The sequence below is a fragment of the Wyeomyia smithii genome, chromosome 2, assembly GCF_029784165.1.
Source record: "Wyeomyia smithii strain HCP4-BCI-WySm-NY-G18 chromosome 2, ASM2978416v1, whole genome shotgun sequence".
Classification (NCBI taxonomy): Eukaryota; Metazoa; Arthropoda; class Insecta; order Diptera; family Culicidae; genus Wyeomyia; species Wyeomyia smithii.
In genome coordinates, this window is record NC_073695.1 from 250,582,261 (window position 1) to 250,597,421 (window position 15,161).

At 37.9% G+C, this 15,161-nt stretch overlaps 1 protein-coding gene across 3 annotated transcripts in view; it reads right to left on the reverse strand.

The window, feature by feature from the left end:
- Window positions 1-15,161, reverse strand: part of LOC129722181 (6-phosphofructo-2-kinase/fructose-2,6-bisphosphatase) — a 48,386-nt gene that overhangs the window by 15,017 nt on the left and 18,208 nt on the right. The gene's annotated exons all lie outside the window — the stretch shown is intronic.

Below are 15,161 nucleotides of genomic sequence, written 5' to 3' on the forward strand. Positions count from 1 at the left end.
AACTATTAGGGACATATTACCTTATATATTTATATATATATATATATATATATATATATATATATATATATATATATATATATATATATATATATATATATATATTATATATATATATATATATATATATATATATATATATATATATATATATATATATATATATATATATATATATATATATATATATATATATATATATATATATATATATATATATATATATATATATATATATATATATATATATATATATATATATATATATATATATATATATATATATATGATAAGCTATTGAAGTTGTAAAATTTAAGTAATTTTTCCTTAGTATTTTTTCTAAGATATTGCGACAAAAAAATTTTTTCGCGTACAACCAGAAATAGTAAAACTTCATTGATCGTATTTTGGTAACACATTTAAAATTTTCTGTTAAGCAGTAAATGTAGGGATGGAGGTGGAATGAATGAATTAAAAACTTCGAAAAATATAGATCAGCAGGTGGGATGCGTTTCCGTCACACCACCGCAGAACGTTACAAGTTAAGCTTTGTTTTAGCTTTGTTGTAGGTTCGAATCCCACTTGCTGAACTATAGTTTTCGAAGTTTCTAATAACCTATTCTTCAACCTATTCTTCTAATAACCTATTCTTCATCCGAACATTTACTGCTTGAAAGAAAAATTAAAAGTAGCTTGACTCACATTATAATAAAAAAATCACAAGAAGGTTGTATGCAAAGCCACGACCGCGAGGTTGAAGTAGAATACTTTTACAAGAAAGATAACCCGGCTGCTTGCGTGTCAGTCACACACGCAACGGTTTTAACCCGTATCTTATTGCGGTTTGTAACATCAAGCGATTTCGTTTGCTCGCTGTTGCGTGTTGCATCATGTTGCAACTTGGCAGCTGGGAGACGACGAAATTCTGTTTATACTGATTGATTGAATCGACTTCATATTAGCTCTGCATAGTCGAATTAACTGCTTTTGTGAATGCGTACTAACAGGGCAGTTAATTATTCAATGTCGGTTATGCTGATCGCGCCTTTGCGCTGCCCCTACAGTGGGGGGTTCACTAAATAAAGTGAAAATTAGACAACTACAACAGAATTTGATTGCATCCCGCACAGAATGTCTTCTTGTGTTGATGCCAGAAAATTATCAACCTTCAATTATTCTTTTATTTGCCTTGAAAAAAGCATGTTGCGGCTCAAAATCGGTTGCTAATTACAACCTTTGAGCTGCCCTAACATTGGTGGAAATATTGTGCATTTAAATAAAAATGATCAAATCGTCGCTGATGATCTGGCAGTCAGGCTCACTTCCGATGTTTATTTTTGTTGTTCTCGCAACACTGCAACCATCTCAGCCGCCACTGCGCTGTCACTACGGCTTACAAAAACAAATACATTGAAATCATTCCCGCAGTTCATGTAGTGTGAACACCGTGAACACGCATTTATTCTATGTGTTTGTAAAGTCGGAAGAAAGTTCGGAAGTCGGAAGTCCGACTTCCGAACTTAAATTTAGTGCTGGCGCCACAATAAGATACACGGACAACATGCACTGTGGAAGCTATTTCACATTCAGTAAATTAGACGGGTGCGACAAATTTGAATTGCTAGGATGCAACACAGAATGCTTGCTTGCGTTGACAAAAATTATTAACTTTCAATGACTTGTTTATTTGCCTTAAAAAAGGCATTTTGATTTCCGAAATTGGATTTCCTGATGGCAATTATCATGCTGCCCCAACACGGGGGGAATAATGGCTGTCTGGCGACACACGCTGAGAAAAACCGCGCTGCTCCTGAGACGTGGTGACCAACCACAGGGCTAGTGCTGCTGCTAAGGAAGGACGACTGCTGTTGTCGCTGTCTAGAACTATTATGAGCGGCTCCGGCTGAAACAGGCTCTTATATAGGCTAAATAGCATGTTTTCAATTGCAAGGTATATGATTCTGTCGACCGTGCTTGGGAAGCAAGCATATAACGACCAATCAGAGGTCGAATTTTTCGTTTTGGCAAGGCTTGACTATTTTCAATGGTACAATAGTGTGAATAATAAAATTACAATTATCTTATTTTGGGAAGAATCTTAGAAGATTTTCCAATCTATTGCTGCAAGAACGAAGGAAATCCATCGAATACTAACAGATTTATTAGCATTTGAAATTGGACATATTTTTCACTTTTTTCGGTTTTAGATTTTCATTTCACATCCCTATGTAGCCGAACTTCCTGAGAGAAGTATTCTACTTCAAAAAAATATCGCACGCTTAGCCTTGGGGCTAATAGCGGTCTCGATCAACTAGATTAGTTGAGAGAATTCGTTATCGATATTGTTTTTGGCACATTTTGCATGTGTAGGATAAGTACAACGATACACCGTGCCCCAGTGCTGAGTCGAGAAAATTTCCAGCTCGAGAAGATCCTCGACTCGATCGGGAATCGAACCCGATATCACAACCGTGTGGGAGAGCTAGCCGACCGACATCGCTAACCACAGAGCCACGGGGACCAAATAAATCAAAAAAGTAAAATGAAATAAAAAACATAATGTGTACTGCCAAATTTTGGGTGAAAACTAAAATTTCGACTACTGACGTACCTGTACTTGAAGAAAAATTGATTTAGTTCTCATGAAGATACATTCATTGCACTGGTCGACGAAAACAAAAAAATGTTGCCCTAAAGCTCAAAATATTTGCCCTACAAGAAGGCTATTTTGGTGCCCCTAGTGTATACAGGAGTGCGTCAAAATGCGGCAGAGTAATTGCTCGCTGGGTTCTTCACTTTTGCGTTGGCTTATGGGAAAACTTATTCAAGTCTCTGTAAAAGTTATCTTCACTGGAGGCACCAAAATTCACAGGAATGGTTGAAAAGCTATAATCTTTATTTTTTCCAGTTTGATCTCTTGGGAAAAACTTGTGTTTAGGAGTGTTATCAATGCAATAAATAATTAACATTTGAGAGTTTTTTCAATATGTCGGAACAAGGGTGATGTACGGCCTCCACGTCGATTTTTCAAGATTTATCGGAGCCCGTACACCACTCTTGTTCCGACATGATGAAAAAACTCTCAAATGTTCATTAATTTCTTGCATCTTGATTCTGTTTGCGGATAGTTGCTCTCCAGTTATATTTGCTCACCAAGGAAATCGAATTTTTGAAAAAAAAAAATCTTGGATTGGACGAAACTGAGGCAGATTTGGGCAGGCAGTTGCGTATTTTGGGCACAAATCGGTTCGAGTGTTTGTTTGGGAACGTTTGTGTTTTTTGACGCAATAAAATTATGCTTTATCTGGCCAACGTATCAGGTCGCCTAAAAAGCCATGACTTACAACAGCACATTCCCCTCACATGTGGAGGATTTGTGCCTTACCGAAGGAACCTTTTCATCACTTACCTGTTGAAAATGAATGAAAGAAATAAAAAAAAATGAGTGGGGAAGGAAAACTATAAAGGGAGGATTAGAAGAACGAATTATATAGATGTGAGAAAAAATAAGATAAAATAATTGAAAAAAAAAGGAATATGCTTGTCTTAGGTAATTGAGTAAAAAACTTCTTACCGACCATAATGTTCATCTTCCTCGTCCAGCAAAGATCCTTAAAGAAAGCTATAAATATTTCCCGCAACTGAGAACGAACTGGAGAATGTTTTTCAAATCAAGAGATCTGTAATCAGACTCATTTATGAGATGACGACCAAAAACCCCATAACGCAGTTGAGCAAGTCTGGGACAACTATTTATTAGATAAAAGAATAAAAATGAAAGGATGACCCAAAAGTATTTAAGCGTTGCATGGTTGCTACATGGTAACGTTTTCGGTAAAAAATGGACAAAAATTGACGAAACTACTCATGCATCATCAATCATAGTAACCCATGAGTTAGCAAAAAAAAAATTGATTGCTCTATCAGTCAAACTCTAACTATGATGGCGAAAAAAGTGAAGCTACTCTGTTCAGAAGTGTGCGCGTTCAAAGAACGGTACCCCGCCGCGTCGAAAACGGACATCGTGCGGCACTTTTTGGGCACTGGGTATGCCCGTTCCGGCATCTACAACATCTTGACACTATTGGACAACGATCAGAGCATCGAAAGAAAGCTCGATTCCGGACGGCCAACGACCCTGAGCGACAAGAAGCTTCAAAGGATGTTGAAGAGGAAGACCGAGGAAAAAGTGGCTAAATCGCTGCTTGCACTTGGCCGGGAGGTTGGTGCATGCGGTAAAACAGTGAAAAAGTATCTGGAGAACATGGACATACATGTCAGGAAGCGGAAGTCCCGTCCACTGATCTTGGAGCTGCAGGCAACGACCCAGCGACAGCGGTTGAATAAGATGATCAAGTCGATTTTCCCGGCGAATCGCGACGTGGCAGTGGTGATAGCGAAGAGACCTATCTCACTCTGGATGGCAACGAATGGCAGGGAACTTCGTATTTTACTTCTCCCACGAAGGAAGTGAGCTCCGAAGTGAAATTTATTTCACACACCAAGTTCCCCAAGAAGGTACTGCTGTGGCTGACAATCAGCGAGAAGGGGATGTCAAAGCCGCTCTTCTTTCGCTCCGGGCTAGCCGTGAACGGGGAAATTTATAGTACGAAGTGCCTGCCAGAAGTTGCGTCGTTCATCAAGAAATACCATAAGGGCGAAGACACGGTGTTCTGGCCAGATTTGGCGTCAGCCCATTACTCGAAGCGATCGTTGGAGGAGATGAAGCGGCTGAATATCGATGTGGTACCGAAGTCGGCGAATCCACCTAACGACCCCCAACTGCGTCCCATCGAGAATTTCTGGGGAAACTTGAAGCGCAAGATCTATTCCAACAATTTTGTCGCGAAAATTGAGGAGGAATTAATAAAAAACCTAATTTAATCCACCTAGCGGTCAGACTAAGCCTTTCTCATTCGTACTTATTATTTGTTAAAATAGATTTACACGACACACTTCATTTCGGAAAAAAAAATATCCCTTGACAATATTTGCTGGATTTATTTATCACTCAAAAATAACAAATCATTGGTAGCAGTGAAACCATACCAAACATTTAAAACATAATCTTCAAACATATATATATATAAACATTCATTAATACATGCGAATAACATGAAATAAATATGTTTCAAATACATGACGCAATTTTTTTTTTGATCGTGGTATAATCGAAACGTCACTGTACTCATGTATAGGTTGAACTCAATTATATGTAGACTCGATATATCATTCGTTATAATATAATTTTTGATTCGTTTGTTTATAGTAAGATTTTTTCTATATCGAATATGACTTGCTTCTCACAACTTTTGAACCACGTGTACAATCATAATAATTCGTCAGTTAACCCTTAACTAGCCCGTTCATCTGAAATCAGTATTGTTCAAATAGGTTGTGTAGTTTCTTGAATAATGAAGTTTCGTGATTTTCACATTTTGATTCATTACAGACGAAGTTTAAGACCGATTACAGTAAAATTTAATAGGGTGTTATGAGAAAGCTAGACCTTTCATTTGACACTAATTTAGTGGAAATCAGTTCAACATTCTCTGAAAAAATTGAGTGAGTTTGAGTGGTCTTCGAAATATTTTTTTCTTTTCATAGCTGGATTTCTTTTTTAACACAACAGGCAAAGTAAAAATGGGTTCAGCCATCTCTGAGAAACATGAGTGAGATTCAATAGTCTCCAGAACACGCTTCTGTCCATAGCTTTTGAACTACAAGTCCAATCTTTTTAAAATTTAAAAGTTAAGGGTTTTTTAGGTAGCCCGTTCATTTAAAACCAATTTTGTCAAATCGGTTGTGTGGTTTCTTAGATAATAAAGTTTCATAAATTTTACATTTTGATACATAACAGATAAGATAATAATAAAATTCAATAATATTCAATTCAATTATTAGTTTCATGAAAATCGGTCTAGCCATCTCTGAGAAAATCGAGTGAGATTGGAAGAGCGTTACATACATACATACACACACATATACACACACACTCCCATACAGTAAATCCTCAGCTCGTCGAACAAAGTCGATTGATATACGACATTCGACCCTTTGGAGCACTTTTATACCTTTGGTTTTTGCAGTGATTGCTATACCTTCCTAGGAGAAAGGCAAAAATCAATAGCGTCTTATGGCGCAACTAGACCTTCCATATGATACTGATTTTATGAAAATTGGTTTTGCCATCTCTGAGAAATATGAGTAAGATCAAATAGTCTCCAGAACACATTTCTTTATAAACTTTTAAACCACATGTCCAATCTTTATAAAATTCGAAGGTTAAGGGGTTTTTAGGTGGCCCGTTAATTTAGAACCAACTTTGTTGAAATCGGTTGGGTAGTTCCTGAGATAATGAACTTTCGTTATTTCAACATTTAGATACATAACATATAAACTAAAAATTCGATTACAATATAATTTAATAGGGTTTCATGGGGCAACTAGACCTTTCATTTGAAAATAATTTTTTAAAAATCGGTCCAGTCATCTCTGAGAAAATCGAGTGAGATTGGGAGAGCGTTACATACATACATACACACACATATACACACACACTCCCATACAGAAAATCCTCAGCTCGTCGAACAAAGTCGATTGATATACGACATTCGACCCTTTGGAGCACTTTTATACCTTTGGTTTTTGCAGTGATTGCTATACCTTTCTAGGAGAAAGGCAAAAATCAATAGATTCTTATGGCGCAACTAGACCTTCCATATGATACTGATTTTATGAAAATTGGTTTTGCCATCTCTGAGAAATATGAGTAAGATCGGTCCAGCCATCTCTGAGAAAATCGAGTGAGATTGGGAGACCGTTACATACATACACACACACACATACACACACATACAGAAAATGCTCAGCTCGTCGAACTAAGTCGATTGATATACGAGATTTATATTATACCTTTGGACTTTTATACCTTTGGTTTTTCCAGTGATTACTATACCTTTCTAGGAGAAAGGCAAAAACGAAAAAAAAGTTAAAAAACATGCTAACACGCATGTTTTCGTCCGCCATGGTGAATGTTCCGGTTAACTGCCGGAAGACCGCACGCAAGGACGTAATATTTTTTAACGAAGAAGCTAATACGATTACCTTCCATCGGAAATTTAACCAAATCAAGTATCTGTCTTCGTTTTTTTTCATCATCATCTGAAAAAAAGTCCATTTTTTACCGCAAACGTTAGTTCAAAATACAATGGCCAGTTAGCACTCTGCACTGCAGTTTTGTTTTGAAAGGTTTGAAAGATAGTTGCTAACTTTTAGTGACAAGTTTTGCAATACAATTTTGTTTAGCGACAGGAATCATGATTTGGCCACAACCTGTTATGCTCAGATGAAGCCCAAGAGCAGATCTCCTGCTTTATTCGAGACTCATCATTTGATACTCCATTTCGGGCAAGCTCGTCTGCCCATTCGGGACCAGCATGCTTGTCTTTTCTCCTCAGAAAATCTCTAGAGTGCAGGAGAACATACTTGCACTGCGGAAACAACTGGTCTCACACTAACGACACTAACTTTGCACGAGTAAACTACGGCTCCAGCTATTCCATCAAGCAGAGATCCATCCGTATAAATTGCAATATGATTAAATATTTCTCTCTCTATACGTCCTGATATCCAATCATTACGCTCAGGGAGAGAAGTATTGAAATCACCATAAGGGAAACTCACAGAAAGAGTCACATTACTTGAAGCAAGTATAAAAGTATCCCAAATGATCATTTGGGACCACAAACGTGAGTGAGAAATGTTATTGTTAATATCATGGTATCAAAGATCATTTGCTTGTAACCGGTATGCACATGAGTAGGCTCCCTGCTTCAAGAAAATTTGCAGTGGCTTCATACCTTAAAGAACCTCTAAAGTAGCAGTGGGTGTTGTAGAGAATGCCCCAGACAATGCCCTTAGACACATCCGCTAAAGATGATTTAGCTTTATCTGAATGATGCTCATCTCACCCTTTTGTCACTAAACGAGGCATCCGTAGGCTGATATTGGTTTTACTATTGTAGTATAGATCCAGTAAATGTATATAGCTAAGTTTGGAGTTTAATTTCACTCCAAGGTGTTTAACCTGATCTGTCCCATAGATCTCAGAATCGAAGAAACGAAGTGGACGAGCTCCTGTTTCTAGTGAATAATACAAATGATGTTTTGATGGGAATTATGGAGAGCCCAATTTGACGACACCACTTTTTAGTTTCCTAAGAGCCTGTTGTATCAGGTTAAAAATTGTGCTTATGCACAGTCCAGTGATCGACGTAAGATAATCATCAGCGCAACCATAAGAAGGGAATGTCTAGTTATTTAGTTTTTGTAACAGACCGTCCGCTACAAGATCCAGAGCAGAGGTGACAGAACGCCTCGCTGAGGACATTCTTCAATGTATTGCTTTCTTATATACGGTCGTCTTAACGATGAGTTCAAATAACGAGCATCTCATGTATTCACGTAACGATATCTGAGAGTATTTCATGAAAGATTGCCGCTCAATTATGGCTTTGAATTGAACACTGTCAAAAGCTCTTTCAATATCTAAGAAAACTCCTAGGCATGATTGCTTCTGTGAGAACGTTTTTTCTATGTCATGTTCTATTAAGTTTTTGTGAATTTTCCTCTTTGATAAGCATGTTACATTTCATGAAGAGATCGTCTCGACAAATGGATTTCATTGTAGATGTTATAATCGATATTTCTTTCTGAACATTTGAGGAGAAACAAGCTCAGACTGGTTAACCGAAACTTTCAGCTTTATCATATGAAGCACGTCCCCCCTTTGGATTAAATTTGACTTCTATTTCTCTCTAGGATTTCAGGATGTATCGTGTAGCGGAACTGCAAATAAAAATCTGCTTTAATTTTTTTCAAATAAATGAAGCCTCTCTAATGTAAGCATGGATATTTTCCCTCAGCTTCAAGAGTCTTATATGGCGAAAAGCTCTCCAACGCCTATTTAATCGAATGGATTGCTACCAGTCGTCGTGCTATTACTGATGTGTCTGAAGAAACAGAGAAATGATCGGGACCATCAGATTGTTCCAGTTGCAAACATCCTGGAAAATGTATTCGAAAGAGGTTTACTAGAACCTTCTCATTGTTTGTACCCCATTTTTATTTCTGTTTAGATTAATTCGAAAATATTGAGATTTTGCTAAAACTTTATTAAGTCTGTTAGTTTAATTCACACTAGAAATGCTTGTGCAAAGGTTTTCCCAAATCCGTTGTTCAGAGGATTTTAGAGCCTTTTGCTTTCCAGATTGTTTGATTCAAGCCCTTCTGCAATTTTTTTCGAAATTTTGCAAGCTCCGTATTCCACCTCATGTTGATGTAGTTGTTCGTAAAGGACAAGTTATTTTTTATAAGCCTCCATGATGAAGAATGTTGTGATTTCAACAGCATCAACTAAATCATTTGGCAGAACCGATTGAAACCCGTGAAATTTCGCCGCTAGAGCATCGACATAGGCATTCAAATTTGTATGATTGGGATTTCTGAAACGAATCCAGTTGATGCTCGAAGAAAATGAATCTATGATCAGCGAATGATTACACTGGTCAACATGGTGCACTCCAAAAGTTCGAACCGGGAAAAAAGGAAAGATTATAGGCACTAAATTTCATAGGAATGGTTGAATAGCTATAATCTTCTTCTTTTTTCGGTTTGAGCTTTCGGAATGCACATTTTTCTCATTTTGTCGACCAATGTATCCTCTCGATTCGCACAACATTTGCTTTTCGGACAATATTGATGTAGTTTCGCACCATTAAACTTTTGCGGGTAGTGACGATCAAATTATTCAACTATTGGCGTCATAACGTCCCGTTAGATAGAAACAATAACTTTTCTGGTTGTTAATATATTATGGACTTCAAATTACATTAGTTTTCGAAATTGTTCTCCCCATCTACACAAAACCGTGTTGGCCTATTGAGGAGACAATGTAACACACATGTCGGTGCTTATCAAGAAACCAAACAAATTCCGGCGTCAATAATTAAGTGCTGCGAAACAAAGCTTCTCTAGCCGAATCAAATTAGTTTGTCCGAAAATAGTCCGAAAGAGCACTACAACACAACTAATCGAAAAATTGCTTTCAAACAAAGACTCAATAAAATTGTATATGCCAAATGTTCACACTATTGCGCTACTACTGTTCCAGTAAACACTCTATCCGTTCATGATTCCGCGATGTCGTTTATCACTGACCGATAACAGCTTGCCTTTCACCACAACCAATTATTATTGTGATCCAAAACAGACGAGAACATGAGCACCACCGTTCAAGTGCACAACACATAAAGACACAAGACAAACTCAAATAACGAGGACCAATTAGGTGGTGATTGAGTTCGATTTGTGCTATTCACAGGTTTATTACCATTTGTCTTGTCCCTTCTATGAATGGAAGCTTTTTTCTGTTATCATTATCTGAATTATCTTTCAAAAATTAACTCAATCGAGAATTGACATAGGGCAGCGGGGGGGTTAAAGGCCCTAATGATAACGAGAAAATATATACCTACGTAGGGTAGCTGATGGATTCAGTCGGTCGCCCCTTGCTATTGGCAAGCCCAAAAATACGTTTTTGAAATCGGCGATATTCGATCACATTTTTTAAACATTATTCAGTTGTTTACCCCGGAATTTCGCTTGTTTTGTTGAATTGTGTGTTAAAAATTATTTCTCACTGGTCGGTTACCAGCTGAAAGCGGGAAACTGTTTGACACAAAATAAATTCTTGTACTGAAAATTATAAAAAATACCCTACACATACAGGTAAACAGTCGCCGTCGACAGATTTTCGCACATAAAAGCCACGACCACCGATCACAGTACCGACATGCGAACGATGACTGATACAAAATCAGTTAGATTAACAGAATCGAGGTCATATGATAAAACCTTGTGACCTTGCTTAGAAGCGATGCGAGGCAGACTTTGCTTCTTATTACGTTTTGTTTATGGAATTCTAGCAGGCGAAAGCGCCGTGCAGTTTGAAGTGCAAGGGCACTCTACACCGTGGAAGTTCAACTGAACTGAAATGTCACGTTCTATATATTTCCTATTTACAGACCTACTTTTACCACATGAGCGGTTTTCCACTCCGAACGCGCATATGAGAAAAGCCGACAGTCGGTGCAAGCTTTAGAGGTGGAGAGAAATAGAAGGAAAAAATCACAGGAGGGTTTTGTGCAAAGCCACGACCGCAAGGATGAAGTAGAATACTTTTACAAGAAAGAAAACCCGGCTGCTTGCGTGTCAGTCATTTTTTAATTTGTTGTTCAATTCAATATCGGATAAGATACCGATCACATCTTGGCGTTATCACTGACAGTGCGAATAAAGTATCCTTGTGATAAAATAAACAGTGAAAAGCTGATTTAACACTCAAAACTAGAACAATGTGTTGTCAAATTGAGTCAATTTTTCATTGAATACATTTACTAGTGCCCGCTATCGCACCTAGACTGCATTTCACCAAAGTGCCTCACTGCATCCGCTGCTATCGATGTCGCTGTCTAGAACTATTAGGAGCGGCTTCGACTAAAACAGGCTCTTATATAGAGATGAAAAACCTTTCGATAGTTGTAGGAAATCATCGATAACTATCGATAGCCATTTCAGTCGATAATTTCCATCCTTACTCTTATACAGACAAATAGCAAATTTATAATGGCAAGGTCTATGATTCTGTCGACCGTGCTTGGGAAGCAATCATATTAACGACTAGTCAGATAAGTCAAATTTCGCGCTTCAACAAGGATTGACCGTTCTCAATAATTTAGTCATGGCTTGTCATGATTTGGACTAGATAATTTTTGAATTTTGATTATGCGAAAAATTAATTTTTATGCTGATAATGAAAGCTTTTCGGATGTTGTGCTCATGACTGAAGTAAAAAATAATTCAGTACGTTCTGAGACACGGAGATGAAGCCAAATATATATCTGTTCCAAATTTCTTAGAAGTTTAAATTGATTCAAGAGAAAATATTACTCTTCAATTAGGTTTTTATTTCATCCTGAAAAGGACAATTTGATGTTTAATTCAATGTTTGATAAGATGCCGATCACATCTTTGCGTTATCACTGGCAGTGCGAATAAAGTATTCCTTGGGGAAAAATAAACACTGAAAAGCTTTCCAGAACGTTCTTTTCATTGGATGCATTTGCTAGTGTGCCTGCTATCGCTCAAAGACAGCATTTCACTAAAATGCCACACTGCATCAGCTGGCCCTGCTTATATACCAACATCAACCGCTGCGCTATCCCCGTTGCAACAGTAGCGGACGCTTCCGTTGCCATAGGTATCCGCTGCCCTGAATCACCTGGTCCTGCTATCGATGCTGAGACGCTATCCGTTGCCATACCACAGCTGTGGCCGTTATCCGCTGCACTGCTACTGCTGCTGTATCCACTGCTGCTGCTAAGGGAGGACTGCTCCTGTTGCAGTCTAGAGTTATAATGAGCGGCTTCGAGTGAAACAGGCTTTTATATAGGCCAAATTGCACATTTCAAATGGCAAGGTCTATGATTCTATCGACCGTGGAAGCAATCATATAACGACCAATCAGAGGCCGAATTTTTCGTTTTGACAAGGCTTGACTATTTTCAATAGTACAATAGTTTGAATAATAAAATTACAATTATCTGCATTTGGGAAGAATCTTAGAAGATTTTCCAATCTATTGCTGCAAGAACGAAGGAAATCCGTTGAATACTAACCGATTTTTTAGCATTTGAAATTGGACATATTTTTCACTTTTTTCGGTTTTAGATTTTCATTTTACATCCCTATGTAGCCGAACTTCCTGAGAGAAGTATTCTACTTCAAAAAGGGACATTTTCCAGGTTTTGCACACAGCCATAAGCTAAAAACGGCAAAGCAAACAAAGTAGAACATGCTCTTGAACTTGGTAAGCATTCAGCACGGCTGCATTCAGCGCTGCAAGTGCAGTACGGCAGCTTCGGACTTTTCACTGCACAAGTAAAGTCTGCTGTTGCACTGTCCAGATTATACTTCTGATGAGAAGAGGGTGATTTTACAGTGGCGAGATTTATCGATTAAAAATTAGTCAATGTGACATTGTAACTCAGATCGAATTAAAATTTTCAGTTTCAAATAAGTACAAAGCAACTGCATGGTATGTGAACAGAAGGAGGCGCATGATTATTTAAGAACAATTTGTACCAAATTCGATTGTAAGAGTACAACAATAGTTTTAATGATCTGAGAAAATCCATCGATGTCTTTCACTAACAGTACAACCTTGTTCTTTGCTTAACGCAGTCAATCAGCCACGGAAACGATGAAGCCTTATCTTGTTTACAATATCACCCGATGGAGGCGCAAGTGCACTGTATGTACAGCCTATATCTGCTTGCTCGTACATTCATATATTTTGATAATTTACTACAAATAAATACATGTCTTCAGAAGAAAATGTCTATATTTGTCAGCTACAACTGAACAGCGTTTACGTTGACTACTTTCGCTGCCAATGCTATGAATAGCACTTTCGATGAGCTAAATATTGACTGACATGATGAAGTTTTGTTGATAAGAGTTGATACACGGTTCGCATCAGCAATATTTTTGCAAAACTTATTGTATATTTATACAAGTCACAAAATGTGCGTGTAAGGTCAACGGTCAAAAAATCATCATTTATTTAGTTTCCGTTACCAATTAGGCATGGCATGTACTTAATGTTCGACATTTGATTCGAACAATTCAAAAGCAATTTCCTGGTAGTGCTCTGGTGTGTGCTTAATGCGGAGCAATCAAGCAATCAGTAAGTGATGACAGTATCACGCGTTTCAACTTTTTTCGAGACAAAATAGTACACATGCAATCATCCAATTTATTATTGTGCCATTGCCTTGATATTCCGCTGGCGACACACTCTAGTAACACTATGCTGTAAGAAGGAAGCCAATTTTGTTTACTAAACTTCCTATTTTTAGCCATGAACTTGTTCCTTCATTCAGTTCAAATCTGCCCGAGTGAGAGCGTAGGTATATTCTCTCTGTATGCGCCCACCCCTTTTGTAACTCGTTTTAAAATACATGCAAAAGTAGAAGCTGATGCTCGAACGTGATGGCAGTAGGCTAATCCAATTGATCCCACGAAGCTTGGAATCGTTTTAGTTTGTTTACTAACAGAGTATGGAACCCGTTGCATAACCAACGCAGACCCGTTCCGGTGAATAAAGTTGCAAACGGAAAACGAAACGTGCCACTCAGTCACAATATCATGGGAACAAAGGGAAATAATTCCCGGAGAAAAATGTCATCCAGAGCTGTTGCAGCGAACTGCAATTTACACTCTAGGCTATTGTGTGCAATAGCGAACTCAAACGTATAGCAGATGCGCACTGCATATTTTCAAGGTCGTTCGTTCAGTAAGAGCTTTTCTTCGGAATAAAGACGGTGTATGCGGTTGTGGGTCAGCTTTTTCAAGTACGCTGGGTGGTGAGAAGTTTCCGTTTTTTTTTATTTCTTATTATTTGTCACTCATTTGCAGTGGCACGGAGGATATTGCGCAGTTCTTATTAATATTATAATGTCGGAGAACATTTTTTCCAACCAGCGCGCGCTAGACAACACCCACAGGAAAAAAATCGTTTTGATACGAGCTTTGAACAGGTTTTCAATTCGAACATAGCTAGTGAGTTTAAAAAGAATTTTTTTAGTATACAACTTCGTTCAACGGAATGTTTCTTTTCCGGTTATGTTACCCCTGGCAGGAAATTGTTTGGAGTGACAGCTGATATTCGTGCTTTTTGACGTTTGTTTACCTTGACGTAATAAAGGAGTTCAAAGTTTTATTAAGTTTTCATTACGATGGGAACAGTCCGAAAATGAACCATGATAGGAAACAATTTTTCAATGCGAGAGTGCTTCACTATTTAACGGAAAGTTACTTCAAATATTTACCGGTATCATCAAACAACTTCTCCTGATGATGGTCAAAAAGTTGGTATACATCATGGTTCATGCATCTGCGCCAAACACCATTTTCTAGTTATAGTTCTAGTGTCGCCAAGAATTGAACGCAAAATCTTACGCTCGAAAACACCAACAGCTAGCCGATCGGCCTCTTCAACGTTCATTCTTCATGGCCGTAAAGAGCCACGGAAAGGA